We start from the raw sequence: 12,513 nt of genomic DNA on the forward strand, positions 1-12,513 counted from the left end.
TTATTATTTTTTTGTTAGTGTAAATTTCAAAGAGTGGTGCTGTTAATAGTAACAGTAACCGTGGCAGCAAGTACAAAAAACATTGACAATCTCATTTTAATAATACTGCTGTTTTAGAAGCTGTATTATTAAAAGCAAATGTACAATTCACTCCACAGCAAGCACTCACCGGACACTTTGTTAGGCACACCTTGCAGTTGTTAGGTTGGCATCCGTTTTGCCTTCAGAGCTGCCTTAATTATTTGTGACACAGATTCAACTCAGAGATTTTGATCCATATTGACATGATGGCATCACACAGTTATTGCATATTTTCCGTGATGTTATCTTCCATTCTACAACATCCAAAAGGTGAGATCTGCAGACTGTAGAGGCTATTTCAGTACAGCTAACTCTAACTAACCCTCATGTTCAAGAAGCCAATTTGAGATGATTTTGTGACATGCTGGGAGCAACCTTCAGAAGATGGGTGCAGTGTGGTCTTAAAATGATGGACGAGGTCAGAAATAATATTCAGGTGGGTTGAGGTGTTTAATTAATGCTCAGTTGGCTCTAAGGGGCCAAGAAAATATCTCCCACACCATTACACCACCACAAGCTGCCTGAACTGCTGAGACAAGATAGGATGGGTCACTGTTTTCACGTTATTCATTTTCCCATTATTCTAATGTGTGATTTGGTGAGCCCACGTCAATGAGCATGATAAGAACGGCAACCGGTGTGGTCTTCTGCTGCTGTAGCCTAGCTGCTTCAAGGTTTCACTTGTGCATTCAGAGATGCTCATCTGCATACCTTGGTTATAGCGAGTGGTTATTTGAGTTTCCTATTAGCTCAACGCTGATATGTAATCATTCTCCTCTGACCTCTGGCGTCAACAAAGCATTTCTGCCTAGAGAACTGCTGCTCAGTGGATACTATTCTCTGTAAACTCTGGAGATGGATGTGCAGGAAAATCCCAGTAGATCAATGTGGCGTGGGTGTGGTCCTTGGCCAGCTGCAGAGGAGGCGTGACGCAGTGAGCTCCCGGGGCGGCGCAGGGGCGGGGTGAACAGGTGTGCTGGGATCTGACAGTGATTGTGTCTCTTTATGTGTTGGCAGTGACAGACGGAGAAGGGACGTGACAGCGGAGAAAGAGAGCGCGGAGTACATGTGTCCACTACAACCCGAGCTTAATAAAAAGTTCTGCACTGTCAAAAGTCGCTCCGGCTGGTATTTCTTGGGTCCACCGTTACACTGGTGCCGAAACCCACGCGTGATGTCCGGTCCCCTGCCGGCTCCCCCTGCTCCCCCGGCGGCGCCGCCGCCCGCCCAGCCGCTGCAGATCTTGGGCCAGATGATGATGGACATGGCGGCGATGGCGGCTCGTCAGGCGGCCGCGCAGGACCAACAGTTGGCGTTGCTTCGCCTGCAAGCGGAGCAGCAGACCGCGGCTCTGGGGCAGCTGCTGGGGAATGCGGCCGCGCCGGCTCCCGCCCCTCCGCTGTCGGTGACGTTGCACCGGATGCGGGATGGGGAGGACCCGCTGGTTTTCATCGAGGCTTTCCAGGCCACGGCGGTGGCCTGTCGGTGGCCGGAGGAGGAGTGGGCCGCCCGGCTGCTGCCGCTTCTGTCGGGTGAGGCCCAGACGGCGGCGCTGAGCCTGCCCCCCGGCTCGCGGGGGGTGTTCGAGGACGTGTGCCGGGCGGTGCTGGATCGTTTGGGGCTCTCCCCGGAGGATTACCGCCGTCAGTTCCGGGCCAGCAGGATGTCGGGGGGGGGGGAGCGGCCGTTTGCCTGGGCTCGGCAGCTGGAGGATGCGGCGGCGAGGTGGCTGCGACCGGGCCCCTCGGCTGGGGAGACGCGGATGCTGACCATGGTCGTCCTCGAGCAGTTCGTGGGAGGCCTGCCCGAGGCGACGGCTCGTTGGGTTCGCTGCCACCGCCCGGCGGATTTGACGGCGGCGGTGACGCTGGCAGAGGACCATCTGGCGGCCGACCCGGGACCGGGCCGTGAGGAGCCGCGGCGGGGCGCCCGTGTTCCGCCGCCCAGGCCACCGGCGGCGGCGTCGCAGAGGAGAGGCGGCGGCCCTGCGGGAACGGAGCAGGCAGCAGGGTGGAGCCCCAGGAACCCGTTCCGGCCGCTGCTTCCCGCCGGAACCCCGGCGGCCGCCGAGGTTGCCCCGGAGCCACGGGGAGCCGCACAGACGCCGGGGCCGGACTGTTGGAAGTGTGGGCGGCCGGGGCACCTGCGCCGAGACTGTCCGCTCATGGAGGTGGGGCAGGTGTTCCGCGTTGCCGGCGCTCCAGCGCCCGCCCCCGGTCCAGGAGTGACGTACCGCGTGCCGGTAAGGTGTCAAGGGGGTATTCGCCATGCTTTGGTGGACACGGGCTGCACGCAGACTCTGGTCCACCAAAGTTTGGTTCGCCCCGGGGCATTGTTGGAGGCTGACTGGGTGGAGGTTAAATGTGTGCACGGGGATGTTCACAAGTACCCAGTAGTGTCACTGTTGCTGAAATTCAGGGGCAAAACGCATAGAGTGAAGGCGGCGGTTAGCCCGCGCCTGTCGCATCCCCTTATTTTGGGTACGAATTGGCCGGGGTTCCACAGCTTACTGGGGCAGTACGCGGGGATGCGATCGCGGTCTGTAAATTCGTGTGACGTTTGCGCGGCGCTCGGCGGTGACGCGGGGTCGACCGACGCTGACTCTGGGGGGGAGGAGGAGGCGGGGACTTCCACGGAAGCCCCGCCGCCTCCCGTTGTGTACCCCACGGAAGATTTTCCACTAGAGCAGTCTCGGGACGACACCCTACGCTCAGCCTATGACCAAGTGATGGATATTGATGGTCGCTCGGTGCGCCCCGACGCTGCGCGAACGTACCCTCATTTCCAATTGCGGAACGATCGGCTTTATAGAGTGAGCCGTGACACTCACACTAATGAAATCCGCACACAGTTGTTGGTGCCGCAAAGCCGCCGGGAAATGATTTTCCAGGCGGCTCATTCGAACCCCATGGCAGGGCACTTGGGTGGCGAGAAAACTCTGGAGCGCATAATGGCCCGATTCTATTGGCCGGGCATTTGGGCCGACGTGCGCCGTTGGTGTGCGTCGTGCCCCGAATGCCAGCTGGTTAACCAGCCGGCCGTACCAAAGGCGCCGTTGCGCCCATTACCGCTGATGGAGATCCCGTTTGAGCGTATTGGCATGGATCTCATCGGGCCATTGCACCGGAGTGCACGCGGCTATCGCTTTGTGCTGGTCCTGGTGGACTACGCAACGCGGTACCCGGAAGCAGTGCCGCTACGCACCATTTCAGCGAAGAGCGTGGCGCAGGCACTGTTTCAGGTCATCTCCCGAGTCGGTATTCCGAAAGAAATACTGACTGACCAGGGCACGTCGTTCATGTCGCGCACATTGCGGGAACTGTATGAATTACTGGGTATTAAATCTATTCGGACCAGCGTCTACCACCCTCAGACTGATGGGTTGGTGGAGAGGCTGAATAAGACTTTAAAATCCATGATTCGTAAGTTCATTCGCGAGGATGAACGCAATTGGGATCGCTGGTTAGACCCTCTGTTGTTTGCAGTGCGGGAGGTGCCCCAGGCCTCCACGGGATTTTCTCCCTTCGAGCTGTTATACGGCAGGAAGCCGCGGGGGGTGCTCGACCTGATTAAGGAAAACTGGGAGGAAGGTCCGAGCCCTGCGAAAAGTGAAATTCAGTACGTGCTGGACCTGCGAGCAAAGCTGCACACACTGGGGAGGCTCTCGCGGGAGAATTTGCTCCAGGCCCAGCAGCGGCAGCGACGCCTGTATGACAGAGGGGCTAGACTCAGGCAATTTTCACCGGGAGATAAGGTGCTTGTGTTACTTCCTTCTTCCAGCTCTAAATTACTCGCCAAGTGGCAAGGACCCTTCGTGGTCACACAGCGAGTGGGGGACGTTGATTATGAAGTGGTACGGTCGGACAGGGGCGGGGCCACGCAGATTTACCACCTCAACCTCCTCAAAGCCTGGAGGGAGGCGGAGACCGCTTCTCTAGTGAGCTTGGTAAGAGGGAGAGATGAGTTGGGGCCGGAGGCGCCAAAGTCTAGCATCCCCGCCTCCCTCCATTGCAGTGACCATCTCACACAGGCCCAGAGGGCGGATGTTGCTGCATTGCAACAGCGCTTTGCCGACGTGTTCTCCCCCTTGCCCGGCCGTACTTCTCTCATAGAGCACCATTTTGAGACGCGGCCTGGCGTGACGGTGCGTTCACGGCCCTACAGGCTGCCGGAACATAGAAGGCAAATTGTTTTCCGGGAATTGAAGGAAATGCTGAGGCTGGGAGTAATAGAAGAATCACACAGTGCTTGGTGTAGCCCCATCGTCCTTGTAGCAAAGAAGGATGGGTCTATACGGTTCTGTGTCGATTATCGCAGAGTGAATGAGGTGTCACGTTTTGATGCTTATCCCATGCCCCGGGTCGACGAGCTCCTGGACCGGTTGGGCACCGCTCGCTTTTTTACGACTCTGGATTTAACCAAGGGCTACTGGCAGATTCCCTTGTCTACAGAGTCCCGGGAAAAGACGGCCTTCTCCACTCCGTATGGGTTATACCAATTCGTGACGCTTCCGTTCGGCTTGTTCGGCGCCCCTGCCACTTTTCAGCGCCTCATGGACCGGGTGCTGCGGCCCCACGCTGCCTATGCTGCCGCCTACCTAGACGACGTCATCATTTACAGTGACACGTGGGCGGGGCATGTGCGGTGTGTGGCCGCGGTGCTGGAGTCCCTGAGGCAGGCGGGGCTCACGGCCAACCCGAAGAAGTGTGCGGTTGGACGGAGGGAGGTACAGTATTTGGGGTACCACTTGGGGAGCGGGCAGGTGCGACCTCAAGTGGAGAAGACGGCGGCGATTGCATCCTGCCCGCGTCCCAAGACGAAAAAAGAGGTGAGACGGTTTCTGGGGCTGGCCGGCTATTACCGGCGGTTCGTCCCAGGGTTCGCGGACCTGACCAGCCCCCTGACTGATCTCACCCGCAAGGGTGCCCCAGATCTGGTCCAGTGGACGGAGCGGTGCCAGGCGGCGTTTGTGCAGGTGAAACGGGCTCTCTGTGGAGAGCCGCTGCTGTTCACACCTAACTTCTCCCTCCCTTTCTGTCTGCAGACTGACGCCTCGAGCAGAGGGCTGGGGGCCGTTTTGTCCCAGCAGGTGGGGGGAGTTGACCGGCCGGTCGCTTACATCAGCCGGAAGCTCGCGGACCGCGAGTCACGGTACAGCACCGTAGAGAAGGAGTGCCTGGCGATCCGGTGGGCGGTCGACTCCCTTCGCTACTACCTCCTGGGCCGCCCGTTCACCCTCTGCTCGGACCACGCCCCGCTGCAGTGGCTCCACCGCATGAAGGATGCCAACGCCCGGATCACTCGGTGGTATCTGGCCATGCAGCCCTTTAAGTTCAAGGTGATCCATAGGCCGGGCGCGCAGATGGTCGTGGCCGATTTCCTCTCTCGCTCGCGGGGGGGGGAGTAGGTTCGGCCGGATGGGCCCCGGCCTCAGTCGGGCGGTGGGGATGTGTGGCGTGGGTGTGGTCCTTGGCCAGCTGCAGAGGAGGCGTGACGCAGTGAGCTCCCGGGGCGGCGCAGGGGCGGGGTGAACAGGTGTGCTGGGATCTGACAGTGATTGTGTCTCTTTATGTGTTGGCAGTGACAGACGGAGAAGGGACGTGACAGCGGAGAAAGAGAGCGCGGAGTACATGTGTCCACTACAACCCGAGCTTAATAAAAAGTTCTGCACTGTCAAAAGTCGCTCCGGCTGGTATTTCTTGGGTCCACCGTTACAATCAAAATGCACAACCCAGCAAGTCTTTCTTTCCCAGTCTGATGCTTGGTTTGAACTTCAGCAGTGGACATCATTAACAGTTACTGTCTGTTATTGTGCAGAGTCTCACCAATCATTTGGTAAATGAAAGATCAGAAATAGCAAATAAATAAATAACCATTGTGATTTCCAGACACAGAAATGTACATCTCCAAATATTGAATTCTGAGAAACAGAAACAACAGCTTGAAAGGTTCAATCAGAGGACAACAGAGTTAATCAGCTTGCAGTGGAAGTTAAATATTTCTTTTGTCCACGTCTTTTACTGCTATCTTTCAAAGATCACGGTTTTACATAAATCGCTAAAAAGCACATAACCAGCTGCAGCTTTAAAGCACGGATGCGATATAAAAATATATCAACACTATCAGAAGCCTTTTACTTTTACATCTGAAACTTGAATTGCTTTCTCAGGGTGTTACAGTTATAAAATAATTTTCAGTGAACCACTTAATTAACATGTAAGATATATACACACACATCTGCTGTCATTAGTACATGTTCAACCTTCCCAAAAATATCCAGTGAGGATATCTTTTGTTCAAGATCTGATGATCCCACTCGTGCAAATAACACTTAAAAAGATGCAAAGACATGTGCAAGCTTATGTAAAACATCCAGTTTCAAATTAAAGAGCAATGATCTACAGTGGCTCAGTCTAATAATTTTACTCTGGTAAAAGTCATATAGCAAGAATAATTGAGACATGCATTTGTCAAATCACAACTCAATACTCTCTTTGACATTTGACATGCAAATAGATACAGTTACTGGGTTAATGGAATGGATGGATCTCTTTCTGTCACACAACCCAGTCGGCTCAATGACATTTTAATTAGCTAATATCTTTTGAACGTGCAGGTATAAGCGGGCTCTCGGTTAGATTTATGCAGCAATTAGAGTATATTCCAGCACATAGGCATTTCTTGGAAACCTTGTTCAACATTCCCGAGATCACCTTAATGTGATCCATTTCTGCCTCCGACTGCATTCATCTGAAGGGAGTTAGAAAATAAACAGGAGCCAGTGGACGACGCCTGTATACGTTTAAATCTTTATTTTGCCTCTCAGCGTCTGTTTGTGAGATGTCCGATCTATTTGTCTGAACACATTCTTGGAGAGATGTCAGAACGCTATTGACAGAGACCAATCGGGAGGCGAGCGCACATATTGTTCACTCCTTACACATCCTGCTCATTCAATTCTGGGAAATTGCTCTGCCTCAAAAAAGGCTGTCATTATTTTGTCACTCAGCATCCCAGGTGACATTTACAGCAAATAACCTCACTGGGTGAAGGAAACGCCACTGAGAAAATATGAAGTCATGTTTCCAGCTTGAAAACAAAGTGATTGTGCGTCAAGTACTAACAATATTGACCCTGGTAGGATAAATGTAGGATAATAGATACACTTAAATGGAAATTGAAAAAGCCACTGCAATATCATAAACTTCACTTAGGTTGACAAAATCATTCGGACTATACTTAAATTTTGACTGAGATGTTTTAAACTTTATAAAAGTGTTATATTTCTTTAAGTCAGCTTGACTAAAAATTAAAATCATATTTTTTAAATTTTTTTTTTTTTTTTTTTTACACAATCGTCCCCATTTCCAAAGCTTTGCTCTGGCGTTTAATTAAACAGGATGTTTTAGTATGTTCCCAACACCATGTGATTATTTGAGTCCTGTGTGGCTTGTGTTAATGGAGCTATTAACTATGTATGGATGATGGGTTTCATAAAACAGCCACAGATACTTTTTTGAGTGCTGCGCTCATGCGTCCTGTACTGTACCTGCCAGAATGACAGATGGCTGTATTACTGATGAAGCCAATTCAAAAATGCAGCTTTCAATTTGATACAGGGCAGCGGTGAAGGCAAGCAGAGAGCCCACCTGATGTTTTCTTATGCTGTGCGCACACGCACACATATACACATACAGAGACATGTACATGATCACAGATTCCTAGATAGTTTGGCCTTTTAAGGCACTTTTTTCTGCTTGTAAATGCACTGAACAAAAATTCAGTTATTTTTAAATTAAGGAATTTTAATTTTTTAATCACACGATTAATTTTCAATGTCCTTAATCTTTTGAAAAAAAAAAAAATGTCAGGAAAAACTATAATTTTTCCGTTGTTTGATTCACAGTATATCCAAGAACTCAATCATCATCAGTACAAACTACAACTTGCACAGATCACATAGATTCAAAAGTTTAAAAATGCCTCACATCCACTTAATATTGACATTGGCAAATGTCTAACTGAGATAATGGGTTTCCCACAGCTACTATAAACTGAATACAGCACTCACAACTCTTAAAATGCATATATTATCGTGGAATATTAATGGAAATTGAAAACACTGACCCTGGCTGAAGAGCTTAAATCACATGACCCAGGTGGACAGGCATCAGTATTACAGGCCTTATTCATTAAAGGAAACACTTAAGTCTCCTCTTGGGGCGAGTCTCTTCAAGTGTTAAAACCCGCGAGTCCTGTGCATGTCACTGTAATAGATGGCAGCTCAGCAGTTAAGCCTTTTCCAATAGCAGGAGTTAGATAATGGACAACATTATTGCTCTTTTACATGCCTGCTTAGACAGGAAGAGTGGTTTAAATAACACTTTAAATTTCTATTGCACTGATATACAGAAAGAGGTGTCATTTATTTTATATAATTCTAATTTATGAAAAAAATTAATATAGTTTAGAACTATTAAGCCAAAACAAGAGGATAAAGTTTTGGAAATCAATGAAAGAATGCGTTAAAAGCAAACATTCACTGCATTACTTTAGTATACATTTGACAGTAGAGTTTCAGAGTAAATATGGTACAAACAAGACAATAAATTCATCTCTTCATCACAACGCCATAACACACTGACAATGAAATGTAAACAAACCACACAGGTTTTGTAAAGCTGTGCCGAAAGGTTGTCTTAGAAGAGCTGGACCTTCCAGCAATCATGGAAAATAAGGCAGTAAAAATAGTTCAAAGAGCCATAACAGCGGTTCTCTGAAAATCCCTTTCATCATTTATCTGCTGAACCTCTCTATCAGCAGAAAGTGCTTTGCTGGTACTGTACCATCATCACAAACAGAGACAGATTTCGCTTTAAAAAAAAAAAGACGAAAAAATAGAAAAAAAATCATATGCCTTTGTCAGTGGGGTTACATGCTCGATAGTCAGGAACGGTAACGACAATTCGGCAACGCTCACCACTGATAGATGTTGATTAATTGCTGTCATGGTAACAATAGCATGTGAGCAGCTTTGCTCTGTGCCTTTAGCATTTTATGTTGTCAACACCTGAAGCAGTGGATTAGTAAAAGCCTAAAGTGTAGGCTGTCTGAGCGTGCCTGTGTGACATATCGTTAAATGTCTGCCAGCTCCTGAGCTTGTGGGGTATCATCTGCAGCCCACAAACAGGTTTGAAATTGATAAATGATGCAGCTTGAAAGGACTTGTTTAGAGTTCAGTCAGACAAGCTGTCCCAAATAGATTCAGAAGATCACATGTCAGCAGGATACAGAGATATTCTTACTGGACCAAGGTTGTGTGTGTCAGAGAAACTGTATCCAGCTTCCTGATGGAGTTCATTTTTCTCCCTCATGCCTCGGCTCCATACCCCTTTATAGGATGGAGAATTTATGAGCATGGATGAGACACCGGGACAAAAGTTACAGTGGTATTTTATATTACATGCGAGCCAGTGCAGGTTAGAAAACGACTTACTCTTCGTACCTATTTTTGTGCGTATTTTGCGTTAATAGCAAAGAAATGAAGCCAGCTAATTAACGATCCCATTAAATTCAAAATATTGTGTAGACCATCCTTTCAAGTGCGCCATGCCTTTATACCCGTGTCAGTGTCTTTGTCAGTGCTCACGTCCCCCTCCAGAAGAGTGAAAAGAAGGCTGCTTGTGTACTGCGACACTAGGTTTTATAGCCACAGCTCTTTAAGACCCCAAGAGTTTAGGTACAAAAGTAAGAAAAAAGAATAACACTCAGTCTGCGGCACGTTTAAAACTGTTTTCCGAGGGAGGAATAATAGAGCCTGCTGCTGTTGGTAACTGTATGAAGTTTCAGTGATTGAATAGACTGATGGGAATGAATCTTAATAAGAAATGAAAGAAACAAACACAAATTGAGCTCTCATATATTCTAGTGAGTCTAATTAGTATCCTGTTATAGACAGGTGTTTGTGGGCCCCTTTGGCAACTTACAGTTAGCACGTAAACTGTGCCTGTGCTCACTGTGATGATTTTGTTTCTGACAGCAGGCTTTGTCTTGTTCCAGTTTTTCCATAAAAAAAGGGCTTTTTCTCTTATTTGGTTTGAGATTTGTATGGACAGCGTAGATTGTATGCATGCTGTCAGTGGAGTGGTTACATGTATCACATTACAATACTGGGCTCTCATGCGCTCCCAGCGCTGTGGATTTTTTCATGCCTTCTGTGACTTTTTCACTTCCCTGACCCGCTGGAACTACACCCTCGCTATGATCCAGGACCTTGTGATTTACAAATTAAACACTGGGTTAGAATATGAATAATAGGAATAAGAAAACAGATGAAAAGTTGCTGCTGTGCGCAGCACCATGGAGACACGGCGAAAACGAGGCTAGAGGAACATTGTTTATTCATATGAGTGAATGCTACACTTTATTACGGATTTTAACATAATGAAAAATAGAAATGTATGAAAAGTGATGATAAATAAGGATTTTTAGAGTCATGTTTTCAAAGCAGCTCTCCATGTAGAAACGCTTAATCTCATGCATCCAAAATAACTATGACAGAAATTAATCAACAGTCTAAAAACAGATTTGTTAAATATTTCTTTAGGCTAAAATTTTGTTGGAACATGTATATAGACGATTATATCAGTTATGTTACCTGTTTTTTCAGTGTAATATGCATCATACAAACTATACCGATGAGCTAACGTTGCAAATGTAGTATGAATCTACAGCTCATTAGCTCTTGCACACCAAAGGGTTACACTGCCTATACTGGAAGCCCAGAGAGATCATCGCTTGGCACAGGGATAATCCAGAGTACCATACAAATAAACCCAGCATGTGACACACCGAGGCAGGAATATAATTTACATATAGATACCCAATTGGCAAAAACGTTTTTATTATATTAATATAATACCAGCTAATGCTGCTATGAGCGTTTTTAGATCAATCAAATACATTTCCAGTTCCATTTAATTGTATTCTTTTTATCCATCAATGAAAATAATTAATTCTTAATGAATAATTGAGTCTCATTTGGCTTCGAATCTCCCTGTCTGGCTCTTTAAAAATGTATATTTTCATATTATATATGTATATGTATACATTTGTAATTGTTTTGGTGATACTAATATGTCATCATGGCAGGACATAAAGTGAGCTATATCCATCTTGTTCCATCTAGAAATGCAAATCTAGAGTATTTTAGCAGGATAAATGTAGTTCTGTTTCCATATTCACAGTTGTTAATGTGACTTACAGATTATGCAGTAAAGAATCAAACTACTTGAGCTACAACTTAGCTTTTTAGTGCTAAATGGAAGGGATGACGTACTGCAGTGTTTTAATCGGTTCCAGTGTTCACTTTGCCATTGCAATAGGGTAACCAAACCTGAATTTGATTAGAAGAAGAGATCAAATAGAAAGAAAATGTAGATTTTGTGATAATAAACAAAGTAAAATAGATTTTCAGCATCAGTGCATTTTACCCCGAAACAGTAAAATAAGAAATAAAGGTCTAATTCATCCTATTAATGTTGACTGTGAGCAAAGCACCTGAGACCTGGGGCAGTAAAAGGATCTAAATCAAAGGAGTCTACAGTCACAGACAGTTTTCAGTCTATTAAAGCCAATATACGCCACTTAGCGTCTAAGTTACAGCCCATCTGTGCGGTATTCCTGTTGCCTGCATTAACTTTGGATCTCATAAATCACAGTTCAGAGTTTAATGCAACTGACAAACTTAAGAGCTGATTCTGTCTTTATTGTGCAGGCTACACATCACTGATTTACTGGAGTGATTCTGAGTCACGCATGTCTGAAGATGTCCCGCATTAATGTCAACACATTTTCATTGTGTCATCCTTTTATATTAATGTGTAGTTATGGTGTCACAAATATAAAATGAGTGGATGCTTGTGCTAGTCGGAGTGGTATGTTGCAAATACCGTAGCGAGGATTTTTTTCAGAGAGAAAGCGAATTATCGCATACTGTACTTTAAGTTTGTTAGTCAGGCTGTAAGGATTGAGTTGTTTTAACACTTGAAGACGTTCGAGACACCCAGGCTTAGGGCTACATAGTCTGAAAACATGAAATTTTAATATATGTGCTTAAATGTGTAAAAGTCAGTGGCCACTGGCAGTAAATCATCTGTGTGGTATAAAAGAGGTAGTGTCATTTAAAAGGCTGTGACCTGTCCTGTGTGAGGAGGAGAGCTGCAGTGATTGTACTTTTTCAGATTTTTATGGGGAAATGTGTTTTGGAGAAAAAAGACATCATTCTTTCTCGAGTGGTTAATGTCTGTCAATCAAAAACTAAAATATGCAGAGCACTGAGCTGCACAACATGAACTATATTCGTTTTTGAATTGCCTGTGGATTAGTGACATATACTGTGCAGTCAGTGCTAGCTATGATATAGAGTAAGGC

This window comes from Rhamphochromis longiceps, linkage group LG2, assembly GCF_057381845.1.
Source record: "Rhamphochromis longiceps isolate RC_006_pf linkage group LG2, R_longiceps_female_GT1.1, whole genome shotgun sequence".
NCBI lineage: Eukaryota > Metazoa > Chordata > Actinopteri > Cichliformes > Cichlidae > Rhamphochromis > Rhamphochromis longiceps.